At 41.9% G+C, this 12,577-nt stretch overlaps 1 long non-coding RNA gene across 1 annotated transcript in view; it reads right to left on the reverse strand.

Moving 5' to 3' along the window:
* The window catches only part of LOC106812143, a 21,733-nt gene extending 14,712 nt beyond the window's left edge, over positions 1-7,021 (reverse strand). The window contains exon 1 of the long non-coding RNA XR_001394295.1: positions 6,987-7,021. This is a non-coding gene — a long non-coding RNA (uncharacterized LOC106812143). The remainder of the gene's footprint in view (positions 1-6,986) is intronic.
* Positions 7,022-12,577: the final 5,556 nt, after the last annotated feature.

The raw sequence follows: 12,577 nt of genomic DNA on the forward strand, positions 1-12,577 counted from the left end.
ACACACACTACCGAGGTGAGCTTAGTAACACAGATTAGTGTCAGTTGTTTCGTGCACTCTAAACATCCACTGCACATCCAGTTGCATCCAGTGCACTCAACGTCGCATGGCATCCCAATCAGATGTACACGCCTACTAGTTATAACAGTGCATCCGAGTATGAAGCACGTGACTGCATTAATACATGCGCATCCAGCAGCATCTCGACTGATAGCAGCGTGGCCGCGAGCTGTCTCTCGTCCAATTGACACCGCGAAAATCTCGCTATTCCGGGGTAGATGTAAAACCGTAAACGTATATATATATATATATATATATATTGCACTGAACATGCCGTCCGACGATCCTCCACGTGATTGCACTACGAACGACAGCCGTACGCGAAATATGATCGGCTTCACTACCTCGCAGCGCACAGACACGGTTTGCACACAGGCGCGCGCGCGCGTACGCGCACACACACGCGCACGCGCGCATAAACGGCGGCGGAAAGCAGTGAAAATAGAATACTGCCCGCGCAACGAACCACATGCAGCATGGAGCAGGGCGGCACGATGCACGCGCACACAGTTCCACGTTACCTCGCCGCCGCTTAGTTCGCGATCCGCGTACGTACACACGGGTAGGCTCGACGCGTGCGTGTGCGTGCGCGTGCGTGCGTGTGTGTGTGCGCGCGCGTGCGTGTGTGTGTGCGCGCGCGTGCGTGTGTGTGCGTGTGCATGCGTGTGCTTGTGCGCGCGTGTTCGAGCGTGAACATAAACTACACACACGCGCGCGAGATGAAGCCGCATCCAGGCTACTGCATCCAGAGCCGATCCAGACAGTAGCACAGCGAAAAGGGCTCTTTCCAGTGCGACTCCCGCAAACAGGCGAGCCGAGGTCATTGACACTTCTGGGCCACAGTATGAATGGCGTACAGATTGATCGGTTAGACCTATATATCGGCAAACGGTGTGTATCGCCGCTGCTGCATATAAGCGCACATACCAGCAGGGAGGCAGGCATTCTCGGAACATTCGGTAATATTGCCGCTGTGCACATGCTTTCTACACGTAACCATAGTACTATGACGACACGCTCTTAGTCTGGACACCACATGAGTGCAGAGTAATTTTTTTCCAAAACTCCTCTTACAAGGGAATGCGTAATGCAACATAAAATTAATGATACTTTCAAAGTTTTCATTTAATTAGATCACATGCTTTTGATCTCAGGCTAGCTGATCTCAATATGCGGTACATGCGATTTTGAATTACTTTAGTTTACTTCTATCTGAACTCTTAATAATTTGATACCCTGATCACATCAGCTTATTGCAAAAGATTACGCATGTACAAGTACAACACCCCATGGTGCCCTTCACACTGTAAACAAACGAGTAAATTATTTTACCCGCGCAAGTGCGCGTGTATATGTGTGAAGGCACTGCATCCCTGGCTTCACCCCTCAATATATGCGGTGAGCTTGCCAAGTTACTTCTGCTGCCCAGCGCTTACTGATACTCGAGAGTTCAATTTCCACGGACAGCTGCCGAATTCTTGCAATCGTAGCAATCCACGCCGAGGAACCGGAACGACCCCGTTATGTGTGACGCTCCACGCAGCTACGTCACTTCCGCCCCACAAACTCAACGCTAAAGTGGTATGAAGTCGTTGATATTACTTCTAAACCACCTGTGAGTCCGGTCATATTAAGCAGGCAAGTTCAATTACTCACTTAAGAAAACATTCTTCTCTCATTTAAAGCATCATTCTAGATAACGCTGCTTTGGCAGAATTTCTTTAGCAATTCCGCGCTTTCGTTCCTGCGCTTATTCAGTCACTTTTTCGATCAAGTTCATATGTATCGACATGACAAAAACCATGACGAAGCAGTTTCTGAATACGTAATTAAAATTGCGGCAGTAAATATATCCAATACAATTTGGTGACTAGATTGACATGCTTGTATGTAATATACCGTACATAAGCCACGAGTCGCTCTCAATTGTTGCTATGTGTGAAATGAGTTTCTGGCGTGCTTGTCGACGACATCGCGAATAGCTAATTATGAAGTCTACACACAAACTTGATATATACACGGCGTTTGCAACGTGGTATTAAAAGTGGAATCACAACTCAATGACAAATGTATTTATAATAGGTCATTTCAAATATTCGGAACTCCTGTGGCTTTGCCGACCAAACAATCAAAGGGGAGCATCTCCGGCCAACCTGACTACCCTCTGATTACGTAGCTGCACGCACGCACGCGCACGCACGCACGCCTCGATAACTATTCTGACAGGCACCATGATGAACATCTTGGTAACGAGCTACTGCATGGCTATACATCTACTCTACATGCCGTGGTAGATTTGAAAGTTGGTTCATAAATTCATCTGTTACTTCCACAGCGCCCAGTAAAAATATCTTGCTAACCATTTTGTAATTTCGCAAACATAGCAGTAACAAACACATCCAATGTTAATGAGGGGTGCACCGGAAATTGGATTCGGCCGGATGATCCAAATCCCCAATTTTTCAGAGTTCCGGTTCTGGCCGGAACCCTTCAGAAACAGTTGGCCGGAAGCAGAACTTTTTCCTAATTTAATTTCTGCTACAAGCGTCATCAAAATCAAAAGATTAGTCACTGAATGTAGTTGAGAGTCGATAGAGTCAACTTGCTGACAATATACTATATAGTGTTAACAACTTCACACTTTTCTGCCCAAAAAACGCTTGCCACTTGAACATTGGCTAACTAGCTGAACTGAACCCAACTGATGTTAGGTGATTCACAAGATTTTCTTTCAAAATCAAATACTCTTTTAGAGCCACAGGATTCGCATCTGTTCGTTGGTTGAAAATATTATACTAAAACCAGGAATACTGCAACATGCAGGTTTTGCCACAGAATTCGCTCGTGAATAAGATGCCAGAATTATGCAAATTATGCACTGTACAGTAAACAGCCGATTCATACACCTAACAGTAACAACCATCCTGTAATTAGAACTTTGAGCATTGTCCTACTCGCCTAAGTGATGTGCCTGCTAATGATATTTCGTTAAGGCCGAGTGAGTTTGCGCAATACTGGGCCAAAACTGTCAAGTTTATTCCCAGCTAAAGTTCCGGTTCCGGCCAGGTAATTCCGACCGGAACTTAAAAAGTTGGATCCGGTGCACCCCTAATGTTAATTCAAACCTTCATTGAAGGAATGTCGTACACCTAATATGGTCTCCTCATACACGACCTAAATACGTCTATAACACACATGCAGATACTATATATATCACACACAAGGTGTACATACTCGCGATATCATTAGAATCACACAAACTCACAGCAAGCACACAACTGTGCTCCATATTTTTGCGACTTGAAACCCTGTCTTTTATAGTTTTACAACAGAAACTACTAGAGATGCCTTAACTTGGAACAACCATTCGATCAAAAAAAAACTTGAAACTACAACCAATCAACGATCCTGATGTAGACCACATGCACTGCTGGCAAGGGTGCACTTTTACTTTTAAAAATAAACTAAAAGTATAACACACATGCGGATACAGCTAACACTCCGCGGCGCAGCCCTAGATCTACCACTCCAGGCATAGCACTATAGATGGGACAGGAAAGATCACATCAGATGAACAGTCGAGTATAACTGCCGTTCATATATTGCCCTATTTTACCATACATTAAATTTATCATGAATATGTCAATTTTTTTATCATTGTCTTTTTGCTACGACTACTACAAAATTTAATATTTATATTTCGCGTTCTATTACGACATTTACCATCTTGCACACAGAAAAACAAACAAATTCGGTCAGGTAAGTAGTACTAGCCATTTAAAAAGATGACTTCTAGCTCTAGCCTAAACTATAGAAACATACAAGTACGTCAGGCGCACAGAAATTGCATAGGATTATATCTATTCCAAGTTTTTTTTTGCTTTGAGTTTGAAGGCATAAATATCTGAATGAATATTATAAATATCTTTTCGTATTTGCTGCCCTTAGCAAGGATGTGATTCATAAAAGGCATTAACTGTGCAGAAAAATAACGCATATAAACGCAGAGGCAGCCTTGGCCACCTCAGTAGAATTGAAAAGAATTGTCAACCCATTGCTTCTTATTTATGATGGCTAAGAACAAAATATTATTATCTTTGTTAACACATAATCTCTCTTATCAAACGACAAGGGTGAAAAAGACGTTTGTAAACCAGGCTACTAACTTTTATAGATTCCTAGGTTAAAATAGTTACCTCACCTTTTTACAAACCCTATTTGTACGGTAACCTCAAGGAAAATTTGAAAGCTTTTTTAAGCGATTTACCTTACTGATGTGCAACAAAACTACTCACTATTGACAATATATATATATATATATATATATATATATATATATATATATATGTATTTGTTGACATCAAAACAAAGCAACAAAATATACCTACATGTATAATGCAACAATTATAAGTGATAACTGTATTTTCAATTTACTTTTTAGAACAAAAAGCTAATACCATATAAGACAAGACAGTTGCTTAACAGGGTTCATAAACCCAAGGCAAAACTAATTTCCAGGATTTCCCATGTTTTCAATGACCTGTTCAACCCCTTCTTTTTAACATTCATTCACTTGTCGTTGAATTTAGTATTTACACAAGATTCATGGTGGTTTGTTACAAGTACGTTACATTAGTTAATATGGGGGAAGAGATCTTTGAATAATTTATAATTTAGGTATGTAAATGAATTCATTGAAAAATTTAATAGCCATTGCTACAGACATCTAATGCAGGGTGGGGCTGCCCTGGCAGCAAGTGAGCTGAACTGCACAGCGTTTGAAGAGAGATTTAACACAGTAATGCTTGGCACAACAATGCTACACAATGATACTGAATCTTGCTTTTTGCCCCCCTGTTGCAACCTGCTCTAATAATAAAGTAATTCTACTATTGGTACTTGTCACCTTCTAAATTGCAAAACGTGATGACACCAGTCACAATTTAACTAAACTAGCTGTCAAATAGCCTAGCTAGCAATAGCGTACATCAACATGGTTTTAAAAGGCATTTACAGTTCTGTATAGTATACAATGAACATTTTTACTCGTTTTATTTGATATTTTTCATGATTTTAGTTTTTGAGTTGACGGATATTGTCATAACTTTGTTTCCAGTTTAAAAAAAACTATTTTGTAAAGAATAAAATGCAGTAGATTGCCTGCGTGTAGCCTGCTTCTTATCTACCGACAAGGCAACAACCACATTTCAACATAGTGATTCTTGCTTGTACAAGTGTAGTTGTATATATTCTCCACATAGAAAGTATGTACGAAACTCATCTGAAGTTTATTATACATTCACATATTAACATTCCACATGGCTAATTTACATTCTCCAAAACATATTTTGCACACAGCCCCATCTGAAAACCCCCCTCTGGTGGTCAAATAGCTTTCCCAAAATTGTTCAAAGTATGTTTAAATGCATAAATTCAGGAGAATATATTTTTTTTTCAATGTGGTTAGGACTACCGATGCATGCAGGCCTAGCACTTGGGGCCATAATAAAAGTATTGTTTGTTTGTGATCTTTCCCATTCTTTTTTTTTTTACAAATTGTATCACTGTACATTAATAAATCTGTAGGCAATACATTATATGTACCAAGCAAAGCAAACATTCAACATAAAAGGTATCTCCACAGTTGTTGTAAGCACACCCGAGCATGTAAACACCATGCTGAATTTGTAAAAAGACCCCCCTCAAAACAAAGAAGCGGACCTACCTACCCAAATTTTTCAGCCTGGGTCGGGTGAGGGCAAACAAATTTTTTTTAAATTGTGGCCTGGGAGGACAATAATTGTGCCCTATAAATTTTAATAATCGGACACTATTTTAGGGCTTTTAGCCTTCCATAGAGAAGTGGGAAATTATTGAAAAGTAACTTTTTAATTTTTTCTGGCAACGTGACAAAAAAAATCAAAGAAATCTATTCAAAAAAATCTGAACAATTCACTTTATTAACAGCTTACCTACACCACAAAACACCTGCCATGTATCATCAGTTTCTTAACTACCCTTTATCTTGTAAAAATTGTCCAAACTTTATCAGAACAGAATTGTTAACTTGTACTTTTTTGTCTCATCTACTGTGTATCTATCAAACAATGAAATCATCACTGGCTATGCCTTGTGTTCAAGGCAAAGCTGCAATCTCTGTTCTGACGAAGTTTGGAAAATTTGATGTCGTAATGCTTCTATCCAATAAAAAGTCCTTAAGAAGCTGATAATGCATCACAAGTGTTTTAAGATGTAGGTAAGATGTTAACAAGCGAGGCGTATATTTCTTTGAATTTTAATGTTACACAGTCAGAAACAGTAAAAAAGTTGTCTTACAAAAATGTGTCAATTATTTTTATGAAAGGCTATGGGGCCCTAGAATAGCCACAGATTATGCAAATTTATAGGACATAATTTGGGCACAATCCTAGTTTAGCACCTCGGATTAGTTTAGCATATAAGTGAACTATATTATACCGAGGTCACAAACTAGAATTGAGCAGAATTTGTTAGTCAACGCGATTGCACTCGGACTCTGCACGATATGCATATCAAAAACTGAAATGGATTGGATGTTTGCATACATAACGTTTCAGTACGCATTACTCCTACTAGTAATAATATTAACTCCATCATGAAAAATTACCAAAACTGACAGTATTCTATGCGCGCTGTATTCGTGAGTGCCCGCGTTGTGAATGCGCTTGTGAAGTCAATGTGTTTCTGTTTGCGTTGAGAACAGATTTGACGCCACCCGTTTGGGAAATTATACATCAAAGAACTAAAAATTCGTATAATTATACATCATACTTAGTTTAATTGTATCGACACAAATTCCTACCAAATATTCGTGAGTAGCATGATAGGATTTTAAGCGCTGCAATTAGTCACAGTTTTTATAAGAAATCGGCAAAATATTTACTCACATTCAAAATGGTTTCCTCGCTGACCGCCATCTTCGTCCCCAATGAAGAGGAAGCAGCCGTTTCATTGGTTGCTATTAGTGGATGTGCTAAATGAAAACCTATCGTGGTTGGCTGCTATTATAAAATAGGCGGGATTTCGCAGCCATAAGGTTGAATGGACTTTTCTTAAAAAATAACAAAGAATAATTAACTCTTGTTTAGGATAGTCAACTGTGTACTATTTGTAAAATTTAGTATTGTCGTGGTTAATACGAGTCGCCAAATGCTGTTAAAGTGAACACCAAGTACATTGTGGGTCTTGCACGTTGTATTACCATAGTTGTGGAAGTACAGTGTTTTTTTTTGTAAATTCATTCATCACGTACACTACACTACACACTGGGATATAAGCATATACAGGCCAATACATTACTCATTAATGAATAACAGAAGTACTACGACTAATAGTGACTAATACTGGAGGCACTACTTCTCAATATTATTATGCTAGAAGTTGCATGCAGGTTTTATTTTTTTCTAGAATGTCAACTTTTGAGCAAACACAGGTATATTTAAAAAAAACTTCGGCACAGGTAATTAAGAATGTCGTGGGAATTTTGTCGCACGAATTGTTTGTTGAAAGTTTGGTTATTACAAATTCAACATATTTTCTTTGGTCACATTTATACGGATGAAATTCCTACACGCAAATTAATTACCAGAAAAATATGTCATATGTACGTGTTCCGTACGTGTTCCGTACGTGATATATAACATCAAGAGTACATAAGAGAGATTTGTATCTCTCTTAATATCATAATCTTGATATATATGAATATAAAATAATATATATTTAGTTTAATAATCATTTGTTTATATTATCTTCTGCTTTTATTCTCTCTCTCTCTCTCTCTCTCTCTCGTCCATTCCCTCGTCTCTCCTCTCTCTCGCTTGTTAAACTCTGACTACGTCCAACAATTTCTCTAATGGCTAAAATTTGTAAAATTTTTGTTGCCATTTTTTTACATTAAAAGTAAGTACTAACGGGACTAAACGTATCGTCAAATTCTTACCTGATAAGATTGTTTCTCACTAGCTAAACATCCAAAAAACTGGACGATTTTGATTTATGTTCCTGACATTAATTGCTTTCTATGGGCTTGTATGAGTCACGAGTGTATGTCACACAATCGAACAATATAGTAAAATAGGAAGTATAATGCAGCAATTTAACCATAAAAAGTGAACAGAATTACTTATATTTTGTGAAAAAGTGGAAATGTATTTTTTATTTTTACTATTTACGGCGACAGCGCCCTCTACCGGGGCTGATATGGCGTGATCACGTTATCTCTCAGTTACTCGTATCTTCGTGACGTGTTTTGCTCCCCTTCTGCAATTCTCGCCGTTGTCACGGTCTGAGATTACCCTTCTGATTACCCCAGTCTGAAATTACCCCCCAGCACCTCGTGCGCATGCGTGACGCATGCGCAGTAGCGCTGGATAATGAGACGGCCGCGCCACAGTCTGAAGTAGGCAGGGTAAATTCATGACTGGGGTAATTTCGTGTCAGACCGGTCTGAAATTGTTCGCGGCAAAGTATATATCTTAACCCGGGTGCCCATAGGCGGGTAAATTCAGACTGGGGTAATCTCCGACCGGTCTGGAATTGTTCCGCAGCAAATTTATATCTTAACCCGGGTGCCCATAAGGCGGGTAAATTCAGCACTGGGGTAATCTCAGACACCGGTCTGGAATTGTTTGCGCAAATTATATCTTAACCTGCTAGGTGCCCATGGGAGGGTAAATTCAGACTGGGGTAATCTCAGACCGGACTGGAAATGTTCGCGCAAATTATATCTTAACCTGGGGTGCCCATATATAGGAGTATAATGTCCAGACAGGGGTAATCTCAGAGACCGGGCTGGAATTGTTCCGCAATTATAGTGCTTAAAACCATGGGTGCCATATATAGGAGGGGTAAATTCAGACTCAGGGTAATCTCAGAACCGGCTGGAATTGTTTGCCGCAAATTAATATCTGGGTGCCGCAATAGAGAGGTAAATTCTCAGACTGGGGGTAATCTCAGACCGGGCTTGGAATTGTTCGCGGCATTATATCTTAAGAACCATGCAGGGTGCCCATAGGAGGGTAATATTCAGACTGGGGGTTAATCTCAGACCGGGCTGGAATTGTTCGCGCAAATTATATCCTTAACCTGCATGGGTGCCCATGGGAGGATTAGTTATTAGACTGGGGTAAATCTCAGACCGGTTGGAATTGTTCGCCAGCAATTTATAGTCTTCTAAAACGCAGCTCCATATAGGAGGGTATTTTCAAACTGGGCTGGAATTGTTCGCGCAAAATTATATCTGGGTGCCCATAGGCAGGCGTAAGATTCAGACTGGGGTAATCTTCAGACGCGGGCTGGAATTGTTCGCGGAAATTATAATCTTAAAACCATGCAGGGTGCCATTATGGAGGGTAAAAATTTCAACTGGCGGTAATCTCAGACGGGCTGGAATTGTTCCCGCGCAAATTTAATCTTTAACTGCTGGCTGCCATGAGGGTTAATTCAGACCGGGGTTATCTCAAACCCGGATCTGGAATTGTTCGCGCAGAATTATAATCGTTAAAACGCAGCTCCATAAGGAGGCGTATTTTTCAAACTGGCCTGGAATTGTTCGCCGCAAATTATCATCTCCTAACCGTGGGTGCCCATAGGAGGTAAATTCAGACTGGGGTAATCCTCAGGACCGGGCTGGGAATTGTGTTTGCGCAAATTAATATCTGGGTGCCCAATGGGCAGGGTATCGAATGTCAGACTTGGGGTAATCTCAGACGGACATGGAAATGTTCGCGGCGACATTACTATCTTAACTGGGTGCCCAAGGAGGGTAAATGTCAGTACTGGGGGTAACTCAGACCGGGCGTGGGTGGATTTGTTCGCGCAAATTATATTTTAAAACCAATGCGGGTGCCCAGAGAGGGGTAAATTCCAGTCCTGGGGGTACATCTCCAGACCGGGCTGGAATTGTTTCGCGTCGAGCAAATTATTCCTTAACCATGGGTGCGCCCAAGAGGGTAGATTTCAGACTGGGGTAATCTCAGACCGGTCTGGAATTGTTCGCTGCCACGAATTATATGCTTAACCTGGTCCCGATCAGAAGGGTATAATTCTGACAGGGGTACATCGTCAGACCGGGCGGAATGTGGTTTCACTGCAAATTATAATCTAACGCTGAGTGCACATAGGAGGGTTAGAGGAAGGAGGAGAAGAGGAGAAGGAGGAGAATGAGGATGGGGGAATGGGTGTTGGAGGTAAGGAAGAGAAGGGGAAGGCAGGGAAGTGAGGCAAGGAGGAGCGTAAAGAGCAGGAGAGGAGGGGAGCAGTTGATGGAGATCGATGAAGAAAGGTCGTGGAGGGAGGGGTAGGGGGCAGGAGGAGGAGGAGGCAGGAGGAGGAGGGAGAAGGTGTCTGGAGGAGGATGGGAAGGTGTGAGGAAGAGGGGAGAAGGTGTTGGAGTAGGAAGGAGGAGGAGGAGAGGAGGGGGAGGAAGGAGGGGGGAGGAGGAGGGCGGAGAAGGTGATGGAGATCGACTGAAGAACGGCTCATGGAGGACGGAGTTGGGGCAGGAGAGGAGGAGGAGGGGAGAAGGTGTTGGAGGACGATGGGAGGTGGAGGAGAGGCGGAGGAGGAGGGAGAAGGTGCTTGGAGTAGGAGGAGGTAGGAGGAGGAGGGGAGAAGGAGGGAGGAGGAGGAGAGCGAGGCAGGGGGAGAGGAGGGGGAGAGGAGGAGCGGAAGAAAGGTGATGAAGAATCGCAATTGAAGAGGTCTGCGAGAGGAGTAGGGGCAGGAGGAGGAGGAAGGAGAGGGGAGAACGGATGACTGGGAGTAGGGGGACAGAAAGGAGGAGGGGAGGCGAGGAGAAGGAGGAGGAGGGGAGAGGGGGAAGAGAGAGGACGGACAGGTGATGGAGGGTCGAAATGAAGAAGGGTTAAGAAGAAGGAAGAGTAGGGGCAGGAGGAGGAGAAGGAGGAGGCGGAGGAAGGAGAGAGGTGATAGAGTAGGAGGAGGAGAGAAAGGGGTAGAGGATGAGAGGGGAAGAGGGCGGGGGGGAGGGAAGGCGGAGGAGGTGAGATTTGGAGGAGGAAGGGGGCAGGGGTAGCGCAGGACAGAGGAAGAGAAGGAGCAGGAGGAGGAGGAGGCAACAACAGGAGAAGGTGATGGAGATCAGAATGAAGGACATGGAGGAGGAGTAGGGCAGGAGGAGGAGATGAGGAGCGAGGAGGAGGAGGATGAGGAGGGGAGGAGGAGAGAGGCAGGAGGAGCAATTTCCTAAATAACAGCAGAAAATATTGGAAAGCCTGAAAGTGGGACTCGGTGCTGTAGAGTCAATGAATGCATGAATTGTAAAATCGTTATTGTCATTAAAACAAATGTATTGATTAGGCTTAGTTATGACGATGGTCGGCATATTTAGACAAGCGTATCATTTGTGACAATTATCCTTGATATAGATGTAACTATCATGCAGTGTCAGGGTATAGTGGTCAGATGGGTGTAAGTTGTTCAGAGGGATTAATTGTTGTAGATGATTCTAGACACATCATATACTTGATAGAGCTGTAGGCCGTAGTCATGGTCAACAGGAAATTATAATAGGCCGGAGAGCTAGGAGGGGTCCCACCGTCACCCCAACCCACAAAACCTCGAACCAATATTTTTCGAGCCCCATGACGCCCTGATCACAGAAAATAAATGTACATTGCGTATTTGGAATGAAACTCCAGATTATGACGTCCCTAAGCATGGCCGCCATAGTGCAATTTACCCAAAATGTGAAAAATCATAAAATCGTTATTATTTTGATCAAATAAACAAATGAGGTATCAAAATGACAAGCAATAGAAATGAACAAACCACATCTAATTTTTTAACAAAACAAACTAATAATAAAAAGATTTATTGCCAAAAAAATGACCTTTAATATCGATTTTGAGTCAAACATTAAAAATTTTATCAAGTCCTCGAAGAAATTACTTAACGAGTTTTTCAAAACAAAGCCGAGGTAAATAAAACGTGAATTTAACGGCAGCAGTAGTTCGGCCAATTTGACAGACCGTGACGTAAGCGAGTGAATCGCACACGTGAGGTTATTTTGCTCAATGTTCTGGCAAACAAGTTCTGCCAGATATAAGAGTAAGAGTACGATTTGTGTAATGATTAGACTAATCAAATATCTATGCTGTATACAATATAAGCGGCGTCATTTTTCGCGACACCGATATTATCCTAATATACGACTACTGTTTCGGCGATATACACAACAATAGCTTCTCACCTTGTTCTGATAACGCGATAGTAATTCCGATTATATCGATTATTTATTTTATTATTATTATTATTATACATTAATATTAGTTATTGTTATTCCGAGAGGGGAGATCGAGAGGAGAGCGAGATAGAGGAGGGTAGTGGATATAGTGCAGAGAGAGGAGCGCCAAGATAAGAAGAGTAGCATAAAGAGAGAGAGAAGCGCGAGAGAGGAAGGAAGGCGGGGGGGGATAAGAGGTAGAGAAGAAGAGAGAGAAGAGGAGAGAGAGAGAGA

The sequence above is a fragment of the Priapulus caudatus genome, unplaced genomic scaffold, assembly GCF_000485595.1.
Source record: "Priapulus caudatus unplaced genomic scaffold, Priapulus_caudatus-5.0.1 Scaffold612, whole genome shotgun sequence".
Taxonomy (NCBI): domain Eukaryota; kingdom Metazoa; phylum Priapulida; class Priapulimorpha; order Priapulimorphida; family Priapulidae; genus Priapulus; species Priapulus caudatus.